General features: G+C 40.3%; 1 protein-coding gene across 3 annotated transcripts in view; it reads right to left on the minus strand.

Annotated features, from left to right (window-relative positions):
* Window positions 1-511: 511 nt before the first annotated feature.
* IRS1 (insulin receptor substrate 1) overlaps window positions 512-18,242 on the minus strand; it is a 109,768-nt gene continuing 92,037 nt past the window's right edge. For 2 of the 3 annotated variants that reach the window (XR_006102954.1, XR_006102952.1), the window contains 3 exons: window positions 17,467-17,683; window positions 4,041-4,074; window positions 512-918 (listed from right to left, as the gene is read on the minus strand). The gene's annotated coding sequence lies outside the window, so the exon portion shown is untranslated. The remainder of the gene's footprint in view (window positions 919-4,040; window positions 4,075-17,466; window positions 17,684-18,242) is intronic. The other variant, XR_006102953.1, reaches the window with a different exon arrangement.

Raw genomic sequence — 18,242 nt, forward strand, 5'->3', positions numbered from 1 at the left:
TACTAGAAGACTTTGCATGTAATGTACTAAATAGTGTTTTAAAATGCAAGTAATAGTGGGGGGACTGGGGACTGGCTGGTTAGTCCTCAGGACTGCAACACATGTAGATGTGGACTTTATCTTTTTTCTTCCTGCTGTAGACATGAAGAAAAAAGCTACTATTTGCATTAAGAGGAAAATTCCCATGGTATTCTCTTTGTCTGCTAGAATTCCCAAAATTGTCAGACCTCCAGGAGGTGCTATTTTAATTTTTTTAATATATTCTAAATGCAAGGGTACATTTAACACCACATCTTGCAAGATGGCTCCCGGGGGGAGGGGGATTTTAACAAGAAAAACTATCATAAAAGAAACAAAGGCTTCAATGCTAACAGCCTCAACCTACCTTCCAGTATATCAGATGTCAATTTCTTAACATAGTATAGAGAAAGCCAGAAAGCAAATAGTAACATACAAAATAAATACAGGAGCCACTTTTATAAATCTAACTATGTTGTTGTTGTTGTTTGTTTATTTATTAGCACCATAACCTACATGGCACTTGACAGACATCATAAAATCAACACATAACCTGCCAATGGCATACAATCTAAAAAGTCAGAAGATAGAAATAATATACCATGATTAGACTAATTATCTCATTAAAATACAATAACCCTGTAAAAAAACTATAGAATAGATAATACATTAGCAATCCAGATTAACAAACAATGTCAAATTATAATTCAAAATACTTCCAAGAATAAGAAAGTCTTTAGTTCAGATTTGAAACTGGCCAAAGAGGAAATCGTCTGTAGATGTTTGGTGAGGCGGTTCCAAGAGTGAGGTACCACAAGTGAAAAAGGATGAATCTAATCCAGAGAAGACAAAACCCTTGGCTGAAACAGGAGCCCAAGCCTCTGGACCATTGGTCTCGAGCTGAATGGTAAAATGAAATAAGAACAGACAGAAGGGGTGATGAGATTATGTAGAGCTTTGAACACTAACAGAACCAACTTATAACAGATTCTAAAAGGTATGGGCAGCCAGTGGAGAGATACCAGGAGTGGGGTGACATGATCAAAACAGCAAACCAAAGAGATTACTTTAGCAGCAGAATGTTGAATGGAGATTAAAGGACTAAGGTAGGACAAATGATGCCACCCTACTTACTGGGCCAGCATTGTTGCTAGGGCAGAAGGCACCCTAGTCTCTGCAACTGCGGAGTCCTGTCTCACCCCAGCAGCCTTTGGGCCTGTGAGAAGGCCTGCCATTGGTTGCTGGGATGGAAATGGCAGCTCTTTTGCACCAGGTGCTGGGACTACATGTCCCAGCTTGCATTGCAAAAGGGAAGAGGACATGATTGGCTGGCTCAGACCTCCAAGCGCAGCCTATTGGTGATAAGGGCCTGGGAGGTGGTGACTCTGCTCTTTCCAGGCCCCCCATTGGTGGGTGGGCCTATTTCAGGCCACGTCGCATGCCATCCAACACCATTAGCTCTGCTCTCCCCCCCCCCCCCCCTTGGGTAGGGTGTTTTTGTCACAACTTTGTTTTAGGGTGGAAGCATAGGTCCTAGATCTGGTGGGCGTGGTTTCCAGGGTTCCATAGCACTGGATTGGGAATCCATTGGACCCGGGAGCGCTGAAGGCAGGCGGTGTGGCCATTGCGGGGGCCACATTGAGTGAACATCTCCCAGTGACTAGGGGCTTATTGGAATATGCGACTGACCAGTTGCATATATACAAGAGGGTGTTCCCGTTGCCACTACGTCATCCCAATGCTTGGTTGTGACCAAGCAACTTTACATCAATCAACCGAGGTGTTGATTGGTGTTTCCAGATCCAGACCTTATGCCAGCCCTACCCTTTGTGCTGTTTGTTAATAAACTTGTGGCTTTTTCCTCCAAATCTGTATTGTTGTCTTACTGGGTGGCTTCCTTCCCACAGCAAAGGGAGCCCCATCAAAAGAAGACTGCAGTAGTCAAGGTGAAAGATAACCAGGGCATGAACTAAGCTCTTAGCAGAAGAGACCAATAACACGGGTCTGATTATAGCATTATTATAAAGGAAAAATTGGCATGACTTAGCTACAGCCTGTATCTGGGGAACGAACAACAATGAAGAATCGAAGATAAAACCAAGGCTACTTGCCTCCTTCACAGGACGGATGGGGACATTATTGATTTCCTTTATTGTATATTGTAAAGTAGGTTTTGGTGGGGAAATGAGTAATTCTGTCTTAGCCATGTTAAGTTTTAAACACTGATAACACATCCATATTGAGTAGGCTGAAAGACACGTTCAGTGTCTGGAGAAAGTTCTGGGGTGTCGTTGGCATAAAGGTGATATTGAAAACCATATGAACTAATAAGATTAGTTGTATATAGAGGTGTATATAGAGGTGTATATAGAGAATTACAACGGACCCAAAATGGAGCCTTGTGGAACTCCAACTGACAAAGAGAAATAAAAAGATACCTGTTTCTGTTGATGCACATCTAACTAAAAGAAAGGGATTCATTTAACATGAAAGAGATAAGGAATGGCAGAGAAGTTCAGAAATGCAATATACATTCATAATATAAAAAGTAAGACTCATGAATGCTGGAATATTGGCTCCATTAGAGATCATAGTCTATAGGAACTTGGGACAGGCTGGCAAGTAGGTGGCTTAAGTGCAATCTGATCTATATTTATTTGGAAGCAGATTTTGTTAAGTACAATGGGACGTAATCCCAAATAGATCTGCATAGGAATGCAACTCATGAGTTTTCCACACCTCTGCTGCAAGATGTTTGGCTGGGTATAGCTGTAAAATTCTAGTCTACCTAGTTAAAAAGAGCAGTCAGTATAATCTACTAGAAAAGTTTTTTTGTGTAGTAGTTTAAACAGTAGACTACAACTTTGAGGACCAGGGTTTGAATCCCCACTTTGCATGAAAACTCACTGATTGACCTTGAATCACACTCTCTCAGTCTCAGAGGAGGATAAAGGTAAACCCCCTCTGGACAAATCTTACCAAGAAAACCCTGTGATACAATTGTCTTAAGGTCACATTAAGTCAGAAATTACTTGAAGTACACTTGAAGCAATGGATGCAAGCTACAGGAAAAGAGATTCCACCTCAACATTAAGAAGAACTTCCTGACAATAAGAGCTGTTCAACAGTGGAAGACACTCCCTCGGAAAGTGGTGGAGTCTCATTCTTTGGAGGTTTTTAAACAGAGACTGCATGACCATCAGCTGGAAGTGTTAGGATTGTGTATTACTGCACAGCAAGGGGTTGAACTGGATGGCCTTTATGGTCTCTTCCAACTCTATGATTCATATTATAACATAGAAAAATCAAAGTAAGTTGTGAAAAAACTGTATGTGATAGAGCAAATCTGAGGTCATTTTTGGATTTAGAAATCCAAATTCCTTCAACAGGAATTTTATAGGAGCCCTGGTGGCAGCCATTCATAGCCACAAGTTTGTGAGTTCGATTCCAGGCAGGGCTCCAGGGTCCACTCAGCCTTGCATCCTTCTATAGGTCACTAAAATGAGTATGCAGCTTTTTGGGGGCAATTAGCTTACACATTGTAAACTGCTTAGGGAGTGCTTAAGTGATAAGCAGTATAGAAATGAACTTGCTATTGCTATAAAACCAGCAGACATTTTTTAAAAAGTTTTTATGGCCCTCAGTTTTGGAAGCTGGTGAATTAATCAACCATATCTTATTGTATACGCATGACAAATGCAGCAGGTCATAACTGAAGAACTGTTTCCTCCCATATGAGAATGCTCAGTCTTTGAAATCTTCAGGGAAGATCCTACTCTCACTCCCATCACTGTCAGAGGAATGTTCAGTGGGTTGTGGAACTTCAATTCTAGGAAGGCTAGGCTGCCCAACCCTCCATTGAACTTCCATCATCCAACAACGACTACCCTATTTAGATGGGATTTGAGGATAAGGCTTTTAACATGGGATGCATCAAATTGACTTTTAATTCAGTTCTATTTTAATATTATATTTGTTCAACCATGTTTCAATATTATAACTTATTGCACTTTCATTTGTACCTGTCTGATCTTGTAAGTGTCTTGACTCCCAATTCTGGAAGAAAGGTGGAAAAGAAAACAATTCAACTCAGATAAAATGTCTAAATAAATGAAATTGATTTCTGCTGTCATGCAGCAGTTGTATCTATGAGTATCATCATTCAGAGTATTGGCAAAAACATAAATCTTTTCTTTTCTTTTTTTAAGGATACCATATTGGAAAGCAGAATCAATCCTTTTGCATCCCTCCACCTCACAGACAGATGGCCAGTGATACTGTAGATAATCTTAGTGGAGGTGCAGTATGAGAGTCTCATATGCTGGATGGCCCTTTTAAGCAATGTATGAGGCAGGTTCTTCTTTCATCAAGGCGTATCGGCATTCAAAGTACATACATATGAATTTGACTGCAATGCACGTACACATAAGATCTTCCATTTTTACTTTTGCTGGAGGTCCATGGTAGAAACATTTCTAATAAACATAATGAGAGATCTCTAAGGATTCTCTATGACTTTTAAAGAGCTGGCCTAAATACCCTGAAGATAGCAGATCCTGGCGCGTTACAGACCACCCCTTTGGGGTGGCCTGTAGGTGTTCCTTTCCCCGCCAGAGGAACGGCACCCAGAGGCTGCCGTTCTGGCAGTTGAGGCCCCGATCTGCCGCTTTCCAGGCCGCGGGGAAGCAGCAAAAGGCCGCCTCCCCGCAGCCTGCAAAGGGGTGTCCTTGGGGCTTCATGCCCCAGGACACCTGACAGCAGTGGGGACAAGCAGAAAGGGGCCGCTCGGCCCCTTTCTGCCTTGCGTCACTGGCGCAGCTGTCTAAAGGCTGCGCCAGCGACGCAAATCCCAGGAGCTCCCTGTCACGGCGCCAATATGTCACAACCGCGCCGCCTCGTTTGGAGGCGCCGCAGTGGTGACGTAGCAATGGCAGCCCCCGTGTGGAACGGACACCGCCATTTTGTTCGGATTCGATCCGTACTAGAGTTAGGCGCGTCCGGAAGGGACGCCCCTTTCTAACCCTAGTATGGACCCAGTCCGTACTATACACCCGTCTGTAATGGGCCCCTGTCTGATCTTGGAAACTAAGCAGAGTCAGACTAGTATAGTACTTGGATAGGAGACTGCTAAGGAATATCAAGTGTGGCAGGCTATTTTTCAGAGGAAAGGAATTGCAAACTACCTCTAAGTATTTCTTTCTCAAAAAACCCTATAATATTCATGGGGCCACCATAATTTGACAGGCAACTTAAAGGCACATGCACATCATACTCTTCAACAATATCAATTTGGCAGGGACAATCCTAATTAATCCTTTGTTATACTACTTTTTCAACTGCTTTTAAAATGTCCCACTTTCTCTCTCCTTTCCCACTTCCCCCCTTTGTTTTCAATTGCTGCAAAATGAGTTCAAAGTGCAAAAGTAGTTTGCATTCAGCTCAGCAGTGGGGAGGAATCTTTCCAATCTTTCCCAATCAGGTCACATAAACACAAACTGCTGCAAGCTCTCTCGACTTTAATGTTCTTCCTTATTAATAACTTTTACCATTTTGACCACACTCTGATGTTACTTGGTCACATGTGTTCCAATTGTCACCTAGGAAATGTTGGAGAGTATGTACAGATACATATGTATCTTTTAAAAATAAATAACTTGGACTTTAGTCAAATAGGATGCAATCTAGAGATGTTCTCATAACTTGATTGTCTGCCTGTTTATTTTCTAGCCTGATTTATCCTGCCGCAAGATCCAAGGAGGCTTATAACAAGTTTTTGGGAAGAGCATACACACAATACAAGAAAAATCATTCCCAGAACAATAATGTATAACTTTGGGTTTTTATGTGTCTTTCTCATTCACACACATGCACACACACATGCAGAGAGAGAGAGAAAGACAGAGAGAGAGACAGAGAAATTTTCACACAATCCCCGTATTATATTACATAACAGAGAGATTCCAAAATGAGCCAAATGTTTGTTTCATTTAAGAAATTTCCCCAATCATATACAGTGGCAATATGGCTTCCATAAATAATTGCAGCTGTCTAGCAAGAAACTGTCAAAATATGCAGCCTATTCTGTTTAAAAAGAGGTTAGAAAAGAAGCTACTCTTTTGCTTTATTAGCCATTTGTATGAATGTTGCAATAACTATAATATACCAACATTAGCATTAAGACCAAAGGGAAGGAAGAAACCAGTTGTAACATAATTTGCAATTCTTCACTAGAGCATCTGATTACTTGTCAGTTCAGTTCCTGGGGATTTCTAAACTTCCACTCATTAAGAGATAAATAGTAGGATAACACTGATGGGATTAGTTATATAGACACACCCCAAATTCATATTACAGACAGCAAAGCTTACACTGTCATAGCTGCATCACTAAGGTTAATTAGGAAAAATGCACTGTTCACCATTTGAAGGCTGAAGATTGGCACATAAGTGGTGATGGCAACTACTGTCTGTCACATGACCCTGAGATGATCCATGAGGCTCTGCACATTGGGTCTGCCACATGGTCTTCCCTTGAGGCCCAGCCAATCAGAAGCTGAGTTGGATGATTGTTGAGGGTATATCTATGGGGGGGGGTGAGATTCTTGGGGTCTTTAGTTTGATCTGCCTGGGGAACATAAGAACATTCCCTGTTCAGCAGCTGGCAATGTTCACCATTCTCCCTCCTTTGGGTAATATTGGGTTCCATGTTTTCATATCATTCTGGCTGACACTTTTTGTATCTATGTACTGATTTATTCATGTGTTTTCTCCGTGTCACAACATTATGAAAGTAAGATTTGGAAAGGAGTTGGGAAAAATGGGGGGGGGGAGATGGGGTCTGCATGTCAACCTCCCCACTTTGGTTACGCTGACTGTGACAAGTGGGGGGTTAGATTCCATCAGCATCTGGAGAATCAAAGGTTTCCCAGCCCTGGCTTCAAAGCATGGAAAACCATGCACCATTCCTTACAGACTGGGAGTAAGTGCCCCTGTGTACCCATACTGACAAAGAAAACTTGCAGTAGGAGGAAGTTTACATACCAGCTGCAGAGAGTGTAGAGACCAGACCTGCTCTGAAGCCATGTTGCGTGTGCTACGTGACAATATCAGTCTTCAGATAAATTGTATGTATGCAGAAACATCCCTCAAATAGTTAGTTTTCTGTGTCATTCTGTAGAGAGCCACTAGCAAATGATATTAAATAGAAGTAGCAGTAGTAGTAAACAACTTCTCTCCAGTGCTTATACATTAACAAGCCTGCTTCCCTTTCTGTTGGCCATATTTTAACATTCCAGCAGCCCACAAATGCTCCCAAGCAGCTGCCATTCATTAAATATGAACTGCCAAAGGCCAGGGTCCTCCCAAAGAAGCTCACTGTTGGCTTTGCAAAGAAAATAAATATTCCTCAGGTCTTTCACATTCACCAGCTATGATGCAAAGTGATTCTACCATGCCAGAATACAGTCTGTGTATCCCCAGTGTGGACCCAAACATTTTTGCTCTAGAGAAGTATCTGCATATAACACTAATCTTTCTATTTCCCTAGAAAAGTGTGTATATACTTTTTCTAAAATACACACTGGCCTGTAGCATTTTAATTTAGTTCTCCCATAAGAGCCCAAAGTCTCACATCTGAAGGTCTCCCACAATGTCAAATACTGTTTCCTCCCCTGAGGGAATAAAGAAGGGCTAGGGTCTCCATAAGTAGGGAATGACTTGAAGGCGCAAAACAACAAAGGAAAAAGAAATCATTGTTTCTTTGTTGTCAGCATTTCATGATTGAATCCTATTGCAACTTATAACAAAAATGTTTTATTTTTAAAAATATACCTGGCGTCCTATTGGAAATTCAGGACATTGTAAACCAACTTGTGATTAAACAGTTTAAAAGTGTGATACTGCCGAATGGTTGTATTCCCAAGAGGGGAATGTTGTTGTAGCTGTGCTATTGGGGTCATTGCACAAGTGGAGAGAACAGCATGGTTATTACACAGTGGTCATAATGTGAAACAGTATTGCACTTTGCAAGACTGGCTGCCCTTGAGAATGACAGTGTAAAGAGCAGCGCAATAGCCCTCAGCAGAGCCATGAGGCACTGGTAATGCTGAACAGAGTACAGTAGAAAGTCATGGGTGCCCTATGTTGGGCCAGAAAAATGTTCTCCTCTTTCACATTGCACTGTTGTGTTGTGGGAGCCCTTATTGTGTAACAAGACTTCTAGAGCAATGCCTTGTTAATTTTTCAGCTAATCTGAGATAGGGAGTACCAAACATGTGGGGGGACATAACAGAAAGGATCGTTCTCTCCCATCCACACATAAAGAGACATATTTCACATACTGAGTTTCATCTTAATAATTAGGCTTGAAACAATCTTTCCAACTCTGATGACAGAAGGTACCCTGGTGAGATCAAACTCTTTTACCCAAAAAGGCTCTGAAGCTGAGTGTAAAGTTCAAAAAGGGGAAAGTTTAATTTAAAGAACAAAAATAAAGAGTTTTTCCTCCCCAGCTCTAAATAACTTGAAATAAAAGATACTTTACAGTTTCAGCAATCTTCAGGGTGTCATCTTTCTGGGTCTGATGTTGGTTTGCTCTCCTCTCTCAACGGAGCTGGTGCAGGGTCTTTCAGCTCCTGTATTCCTTTATTCACTTGCTGTTGGTAACTAAAATGGCTAAGGTGTAAGAAATGCCCTTTCCGGCTGCCTGGGCCTGTTTGCCACCAAAAGACAGCTCTCTGCCTGCTCACAGCAAAGACTGCTCCAAACTAACAACCTCTAGCTAAAGCAGAGCATGCTGGGAAAGGGCAAACCAAACCTGGAAAAATGCAGGGGATCCTACAGCTCCTCCCACAACTAATACAATGAACTTTCCTACACTAAAATATTCTATGGCCTGAACCAACATGAAAGAAAATGCAGGGGGAGATTCAAATAGTCCTGGCAGGACTACCCTATGTCTTACAAGTTAATGTTTAGGATTATAAATAAGAATATATTCTTATTCTTTAATTTAATTCAATTTTTATTTCTTTCATTTTCCTGGTGTGGCTATGGAGCACCTGAGAAGTGCATGTGGAGCCCTAAGAGCTCATCGAAGCACAGGTTCAGAAACACTGCACTAGACACATAGTAAAGAAAGAAAGAAAATCAGGAAAATATTCTGCTGTTTGCTCATAGATTTTTCTGATACCTTTCTCTGACCATCAGTTACTGCGAGTTACATATGAGTATACACGTTTAGTGCCCTTATCTGGAATTCTTAAATCCAAAATATTTCAAAATCCAAAATTGTCCACATGAGTGGCTGAGATAGTAATAGCTTTGCTTTCTGGTTGTTCAGTGTGTGCACAAACTATTGTTTAATGCACAAAATTATTTAAAATCTTGTGTATGATATTACTTTGAGGCTATGCGTATGAGGTGTATATGAAACATAAATGAATTTTGTGTTTAGAGTTGGGTCCCATCTCAAGATATATCATTATGTATATGCAAATACTAAAAAAAAAAAAAATCCAAAAGACTTCTGGTCCCAAGCATTTCAGTATTCTAATGCAGAATAATTTTTTTTTCCATGTATGGCTTCATTCGGGCAACTGGAAACTTCCAAATCAGTGGTGCAGTGAAGCCACTCTTGAATATATTTTACAGAATTAAAAGGAGCTGTCCAGGGTGCTGAAACTATGTTAGGGATAGCCTTTAGCACAGTGGATGGCTCCTTTACACTGTGGAATAAAATCCAGAGTGGATTCACCATTCCAGTGACACGGAACCTGACCTCATTTTCTCAAGATTAACAATCTGTCGCATGCTGGGTGAAGTCAAATATGGCAATAGGCATGGTCAAAGGCAAAAGGTGGAAGGACCATTTTCCTCCCTTTCCCATCCCCACTATCCATCTCTCTCCTTCAGCCTTCTTTCTCTCCTTTTCTTTCTCTTCTTCTAATTCCATTCTCAGAAAGCTACCAAAGGAAGGGAAGGTCTATATTTATTTATTTATTTATTTATTTATTGCCAACAGTGTACATGGCACTTTACAAGTAAAACAACAACAAACTCAGTTCCATGTAATCAGGCTTGCAATCAGAAACACATGACACACAAGGAAAGGGCATGGCAATGGTGGAAGGGATTAAATCCAGCAGATATTGCCTCTTCTTCTTTCCCTCTGAGACTACAACATTGGCAGTTGGGAAGGTGGGGAGGGCCTTTCCTCTGCTGCCATGACTGAGGCATCATGGAGATGTGCATGCCTCTCCTTCTCTCCCTCTGAGGCCACCCACAGATTGTTTTTGATATTCATTCAAGTGCCAATGGTAACCCAACCCTATTTTAATATAAGCAAGAAACTGAACCCAGCACATGTGTATGCACTGGGGACTAGCTGGCTTTCAGCCCCACCAAATGCTATGTGGCAAAGATAACAGGCTCCAAAAAATGGGAGCTGTTGTGAGGATGCAATTTTTTAAATTTTATTTTATTAGAATATTTATATCCCATCCTATATCTGAAGATCTCAGGTCAGCTTACAATAAAATCAATTTAAAACAATGGAGAATAACACTAATTTTAAAAGATTAAGTTGCCCTGAGATCTGCAGATATAGGGTGGGATATACATATTCTAATAAAATAAAGTCAATGTAAAACAACAGATAAAGGTAAAGGTTTCCCCTTTGATAAGGCAGTCAAATAATGTCCGAAAATAGGAAGTGGTGCTCATCTCTGTTATTAAGCCAAAGAGCCAGCATTGTCAAAGACAAGTCTGTGGTCAGGTAGCCAGCGTGACTGCACAGAACTCTCTTACCTTCCCACTGAAGTGGTACCTATTTCTCTACTTCTATTTTTACATCTAGAACTTGTGATAGGAGCAAACTCCATCATGCAGTGCTTGGGCTTCAAACTGCCAATCTTGCATCTTAACCACTGAGCCACCACATCCCTAAAACAATGGATAGTAAAAGATTAAGCTGCCCTGAGATCTTCAGATATAGGGTGAGATATGAATATTCTATTTATTTAAAAACATGAAACAAGGATTAGCCATTAGGATTCTATTGTGTGTATGTGCTTTCAAGTTGCCTGTTGACTTATGGTGACCCCATGAATTTCATAAAGTTTTCTTAGGCAAAGAATATCAGGGGTGGTTTTGCCAGTTCCTTCCTCTGAAATACAGCTAGGGTGCTATAACGAATCACCATTAGCAACACTTTGTAATGGACATTTCACAAAAAATCATAATGGAAAATATTTAGTCTTCTTTACATGCTGTACCAAGAACAATAAGCACTCTTAAAGAGGTTGCTCAGTGGATATTTGCACATATGTGAATGCATTTATTAGTCTGCATTGGTCTATTTAGCACCAAGTGAGAACACTGGTCCATTTAGCACAGGATTATCTGCTCTGACTGGTAATTGTTCCCTGGTGACTCAAGTAGAGCTCTTTTCTATCACTTCCTATATTATCCTTTTTAAACTGGAGAATTTGAGATCTTCTACATGTGAAGCATGCCCTTGACCACTGAGCTGTGATTCCTTATATGGAACAATTTCCAGGATCTCATATTTTTGGAAGCAGTGCATTTTATAGAGTAATGCACTGCTGGTCATACCTCAATGGTTAATTGTGTTTTTAATCTGTCATATTTTTTAATACTTTTATAAGGAGGGGAGGGATTATAATGTTTTTAAATTTATATTTTACTCTGTTATAATCACTGTTGTCAACCGCCCGGATTGGTTCGCCACAGGGCGGTATACAAATAAATATTATTATTATTATTATTATTAACTAACCTTTTCCCTCTTATCCATTCATTAAGCATACATATGTACACATGAGCAGTTACTTTTCAGATACCTTTAGGGCACAGCTAGATAGACCATGTTACATCCAGGTGGGACCAGTAGTGTATTCCTACTTCTTATAGATACCTTTCTTGACATGTGACATATGTAGCACATGCTAGTCCTCTACTTGATGACCCCAAGAAACAATCTACTTCTTGCAAACAGGGATGAGCATGTATTAATCAGTGAAAAAGCAGCAGTGATCTCTTTTAATGGAAATAGCGGCAGTTTTCAGCTACTTAAAAAAAATGAGTCAAATCCATTGCAACTATTAGAAGAGTAAGACTGAAAGAAGACCGTTGTCCCAGAAATCTTACATTTGATTTGGCTTCTTCAGTGTTTTGGCCTAAATATTCTATAAACAGGACATCTGTGATATTTTCCCTTTCAGCCTCATACCTTACTGTAAACTTACTGCTGGGATCATCTACCTTACCAAGTTATAGAACTATGATTCCACTTTAGCTGTCATGGGTCTATCCTATAGAATTTTGATATTTGCAGTTTAGGGAGGTGCATTTAGACTTTTCAGCTAGTTCCTCTCTAAACTACAAACCAAAATATTGCATTAGATGTTGTGATGACAGATAAAGTAGAACCAAAGCACTATAATTGTGTAGTGTGAAAGGGCCCTGATTGGCTTTGAAGCCTGGAAAAAATTCTCAAGGAAACCTTTGTAACCATATTCAATGGAAGCTTGAAAGTGAATTAATTTCAAAACAATCTCAGTATGTGTCTTGTAAGCCCATTTGTAACAGGTTCATCTCCTTGTGCTTTTAGAAATCAGGAGCCTGACTAGCTCCGCTTCCACAATTATTTTGGTTACAGTTCGGCTAGCATCTATTTTTAGCAGCAAATTGTTTCCTCAAGATGAATTTGTCTGCTCATTAATGTTGGAAAGATCCTCTGGCAAAGCATGTTGTAAAGCTCTCTTTTAGTTCTTACTCATCAATTAAAACAAAATAAACAAACTTAATCTTCATTGTTGGAAGGTGGGATAGAAGAAATATTCTACTAAGCCCTCTTTTATGTTCAAGGAGTATGAATATTTGTTAAATCACTGCTCCAAAATACAAACATGGAAACATTTTCTAGTCTAACTGAAATGTTAGCAAAGATGTCCAAAGTGTTGAAACATTTTCCACATTCAGAGTGCCATGAAGCAGCCTGAACAGAAGTAGCATTGGTAGAGAAGGAGGACAGTTAGAAGGTCACAGTGCATTAATAAGAAAATCATGTCATTATTCTGTCTTTCTCCCATTTCTTGACAGAGCAGTATGCAACAAGTACAGACAACTTACAAACCAGTGTGGTCTTGAATTCTGAGAGCTGGACTATGACTCTAGAGAACCAAGATTAAATCCCTGCTCAGCTATAGAAACCCACTGGGTGATCCTGGGCAACTCACATTCCTTCATAGAATCATAGAGTTGGAAAAGACCCCAAGAGCCATCCAGTCCAACCCCCTGCCATGCAGGAAATCACAATCAAAGCATACCCGACAGATGGCCATCCAGCCTCAGTTTAAAGACCTCCAAAGAAGGAGACTCCATCACACTCCAAGATAGTGTGTTTCACTGTCAAACAGCTCTTACTGTCAAGAAGTTCCTCCTAATGTTGAGGTGGAATCTCTTTTCATGTAGCTGGCATCCATTGTTCCATGTTCTAGTCTCTGGAGCAGCAGGAAACAAGCTTGCTCTATCTTCAATGTGACATGTCTTCAAATACTTAAACAGGGCTATCATATCACCTCTTAACCGTATCTTCTCCAGGTTAAACATACCCAGCTCCCTAAGTCTCTCCTCATAAACCATGTTTTCTAGACCCTTCACCATTTTAGTAGCCCTCCTTGTCAACTTGTCAATATTCTTTTCGAATTGTGGTGCCCAGAACTGGACACACTATTCCAGGTGAGGCCTGACCAAAGCAGAATAGAATGGCACTATTGCTTCCCTTGATCTAGACGCTATACCTCTATTGATGCAGCCTAAAATTGCATTGGCCTTTTTAGCTGCCGCACCACACTGTTGACTCATGTCCAACTTGTGGTCTACTAGGACTCATAGATCCCTTTCACATGTAGTCTCCTTAAGCCAAGTGTCCCGCATCCTATATCTATGCATTTCATTTTTCCACCCTAAGTGCAGTACCTTACATTTCTTTGTGTTGAAATTCATTTTGTTAGCTTTGGCCCAGCATTCTAATCTATTCAGGTCTTCTTGAATTTTGATCCTGTCCTCTGGGGTATTAGCTACTCCTCCTAATTTGGTATCTTAGTCCAGGGGTCGACAATTTTTGTAGCATCAGGGGCCATTTAATGCTCTTGGATTCCTTTGGGGTTGCATAGGCTGGCCAAAATATCCCACCCTGACCACAATAGAGTGTCTGAAAGTCCAGTCCAGTTTTGAAAAAACTGGTATACAGTATTATGATATTATGGGGCAGGGGAGTTTGAGCAGAAGACTGCAATTGATCACTCCTGGATACTTCCAGGACAGGCAATTCTTTGTCTGCCAAAAGAAGAGAATCCTGGGTGAGGAGGAGAATAAAAATAGCCTTGGCGGCTGCATGTTACTCCAAATCCACTCTGCACCTCCCATGCTCTAGTTCCAGCAAATAAGCATGATATCTGGGATTCCCAGCCAGGTGAAAGCAGATGTGGTGAGTTTAGGAAGAGGTTAAGCACTCTTCCCTGCTTACTGGTCTTCCCCAACAAACTGTGCCCTCCCCAAACTCAAGATACTAGACTTTTAGCATTGTTGCTAAACATCTACTTCGATCACAAGTCCAATATTCTGTCCACTATACTACTGCCATTTTCAGAATGCCTCATTGGATACAAAGCAGTGGTTTACTATTTGTGACCTGAACACTCAAAGCAGGAGCGTCCGTGCCGCTATCCTTTGATTCTGCCTAGATCCCACTTCTGTTAAGCTGAACATGATAGAAACTATGCTGTCTCAAGGAGAAGAAAACATCTTATTATCCTCTAGTTTCCCTTCCAAAAACAAACCCTTGATTACAGGGCTGTGAGTTTAGGCAAATGCTGCTTGCCAACCTACCCACTGGCATGAATAACTTAAGGGATTTTGTTACATTTCTGGCAGTAAGAAGTACTTGTGTAACAAGCCATTAACACAGAGGCCTAAGTAAAGACAGAATCACAAGGTGGGGGGGACCCCAATTTCCAATCCGTCAGAAGCTTTAATTCTGGAATGCCTTACAGAGGCACGTCATTCTGTTGTTTCTGTTCTGCTTTCATTTTATAGTGAAAACAGTTTGATGGTTTCAAAGGAAAATCACATATCTGAGGCCTTGGGGAAAAGTTTCAGCTCACCTCATGATTGTAGGAAGCTGCACATTTGAAAGTGTGCCAAAGTTGACAGTTACATGCCACATTTTATTCCAGACTCTCCCTTTCCCCTTTCTTAGACTTCTTCTTACACAATTTTTCCCCCCAGACTTCTGCTTGGAAGTCAGTGAATGAATTCCACATGTACTACAGTTTGTACTTTCACAGACTGCTTAAAAGCCTAAGTATCAGATTTCACAGTGCTGTGAAAAAGCTGGAAAGACTTCAAAGCTCTTTTGAAACATCTATTACTTTATTCAAGAGGGAACAATAGTTCCTCCATAGAAAGTTGAAACAATTCTGCTGTTCTTTGCTGGATTTGTATATCCAGCTAGTATATTCACACGCCCTTATTGTCACCACACTAATGCAAACACATATGACATATCACTGGCAAAAACAATAGTCAAAGCTGTGAATTTAATCTCATTTTGCCTCATAACTTCCAAAGTTTTGTAAGGTTTTCATGCTTTCATTCATTTTATGTATTCCTAGTATTTTTCTGTGAGATGCCTTGAGTTCCACTTGTGGGGCAAATGAGGGATATGTCAAGCAAACTATCAAACAAACATATTGGATTTGGTAGTACAGGGAAGAGGAATTAATGGGAGCATGAAATTGTTGTAATAATGCCAGTCTAATGACTAAGATGAAGAATTTCTCATGTAAGGTCAGGATAATGATCCACAAAATTATCCAGATAAGGATAATGATCCACAAACCTATTCCTGGGTATTCCATCATTTGTGTTGCTTTAGCTATACCAGCCAAACCATCAATCAAGACTGCTGAAATTATTATATTTAAGGGTTTTTACTGGGCTGCTAGGAAAGATCACTTATTTATTATTATTTCTCATTTAAATAGCACACATCTTAATTTACAACCATGATCACATTCATAACAACAGTATGTCATATGTCTTTCTCTGCACTGCCTGAGTGTAATAAGAATTCACCTTTATTTTCTCAATTAACAATTTCTATGTGTTACCACGAAATCATGAAATTAATAAAATTATTTCACAGTTTATAATGTCTCATTGGTAAATGTACGTATGTATGTATAATCTCCAAATACTTGACAAAAGGCCTCTGAAACTGGATTAATATCAGACATCAAACATGGATATTTTTGTCCAAAATTTTATAAGTAATCTGGACCTGAAAAATATATTCCATATTTTGTTGTTGTTTTGTTGTTTTGTGCCCTCAAATTGCTTCCGACTTACGGCGACACTAAGACAAACCAATCATGGGACTTTCTTGGCAAAGTTTGTTCAGAGGAGGTTTGCCATTGCCATCCTCTGAGGCTGAGAGAATGTGATTTGCCCAAGGTCACCCTGTGGGTTTACATGGCCAAGCTGGGATTCAAACCCTGGTCACCGGAATCATAGTCCAATGCTCCAACTACTTTAGCATACACCAGACTGTTTTACAACAGACTATAGTTTGTTAACATTTAGAATAAAGCTTCTTACTGATAATAATTCAATGATTAAAATAATAAAATAAAATAAAATAAAATAGGAATACTTTTAGCCAATGGGCACAAATGGGGTGATAGTCCCAGGCATATCGGGGGGATGCAAGAACAGGCCCCCCCACACAGACATTAGAGAGCTTAAGAAGCACTGGTATAGACAACTATGGTATTCTTCTCTCTTTCCAGGAAACACCCAAAAATATAACACAGGGCAAGTTGGTAGGTGCAAAGAGATTTTCACACTGAACAATAATTGCCAAGATTCTTTGTGAAAGCTGTAAGAGTGGCCATGATCCTGTTAGCCAACATAGATCTCAACATAAAGGCCAGCGTAAGTGACAGTGGCATAGATGGAAGGGATAACATGACCACAGGTGCTGCAACGATGTGGACAATTAGCATAATAAAGAGCAAAGATCCATTCACGCTACACAGTTATAATGTTATATTCCACTTTAACCAGGGTGACCAGATGTCATAACTGCAAAGGAGGACAAGACACTGCAAAATGTAGGGATTTCCAGGGAATATGTAGGACATTACCATTAAAAGCTAAAAACACTGATATGAGTATAAATTCACTTCATATGGAGCCCTGGTGGCCCAAGGGAGCCCTGGTGGCACAGTGGTTAAAAGCCAGAACTGCAGTCACAATGTTGTGAGTTTGATCCCAGGGCTCCAAGGTTGACTCTATGATTTATTTACAGTTATATCACATATATTGTATTATATATCCAACCATATTTTTCTGATGAACTTACCTTCATTAAAATGCCTTGTTGGTTTGCAATATACTTATCAGATTCTGAGCAAAACAAATGCTTAAAATTCTACTTTACTAGCAACAATCTCTTTTATCTGTAGTTTTCTCATTTGTTCTGTCATCCCTCCTGCTTCTTCCACATCCCAAAATTGCACACTTCTGCTTGGTGCTGCTGATCTGCTTCAGCAACCCAGATCCTCTTTTCCTTTCTACACCTGCATCAGAAACAAACAAACAAAACCACCACATGGTCAGCAACAGTCTTTTCCACAGCCTGCAACAGCCAGGGCAGTAATAATCTGTTGAGCTACCTCTTGCTTGACTGCTGGGATGACACAGGGACAGGTTTTATAGCTAAAAACAGAGGACAATATGCATTTCCTCCCAGACCCCTGGGCATACTGTAAGTCTAAAACGTAGCACATGTAGGGGAAAAGGAGGACATCCTGTCACCCTGACTACCTTGGCAACATCCTTAGAATCCCAGGATAGCCAGTTTGGGGCAGGGCATTTAGAATTCTGAGAGCCAGCATGGGAGAGTGGTTTGAGCATTGGACTATGACTCTGGAGACCAGGGTTCAAATCCCACTTAGCCATGGAAACTGGGCAAGTCACACTTACTCAACATCAGAGGATGGCAATGGTAAACCTTCTCTGAAGAAACTTGTCAAGAAAACCCCGTGATAGAGCCCCCATGATAGAGTAAAAAATGACTTGCAGGCACATTATTATTATTATTATTATTATTATTATTATTATTATTATTATTATTAT

This window comes from Sceloporus undulatus, chromosome 3 (genome assembly GCF_019175285.1).
Source record: "Sceloporus undulatus isolate JIND9_A2432 ecotype Alabama chromosome 3, SceUnd_v1.1, whole genome shotgun sequence".
Classification (NCBI taxonomy): domain Eukaryota; kingdom Metazoa; phylum Chordata; class Lepidosauria; order Squamata; family Phrynosomatidae; genus Sceloporus; species Sceloporus undulatus.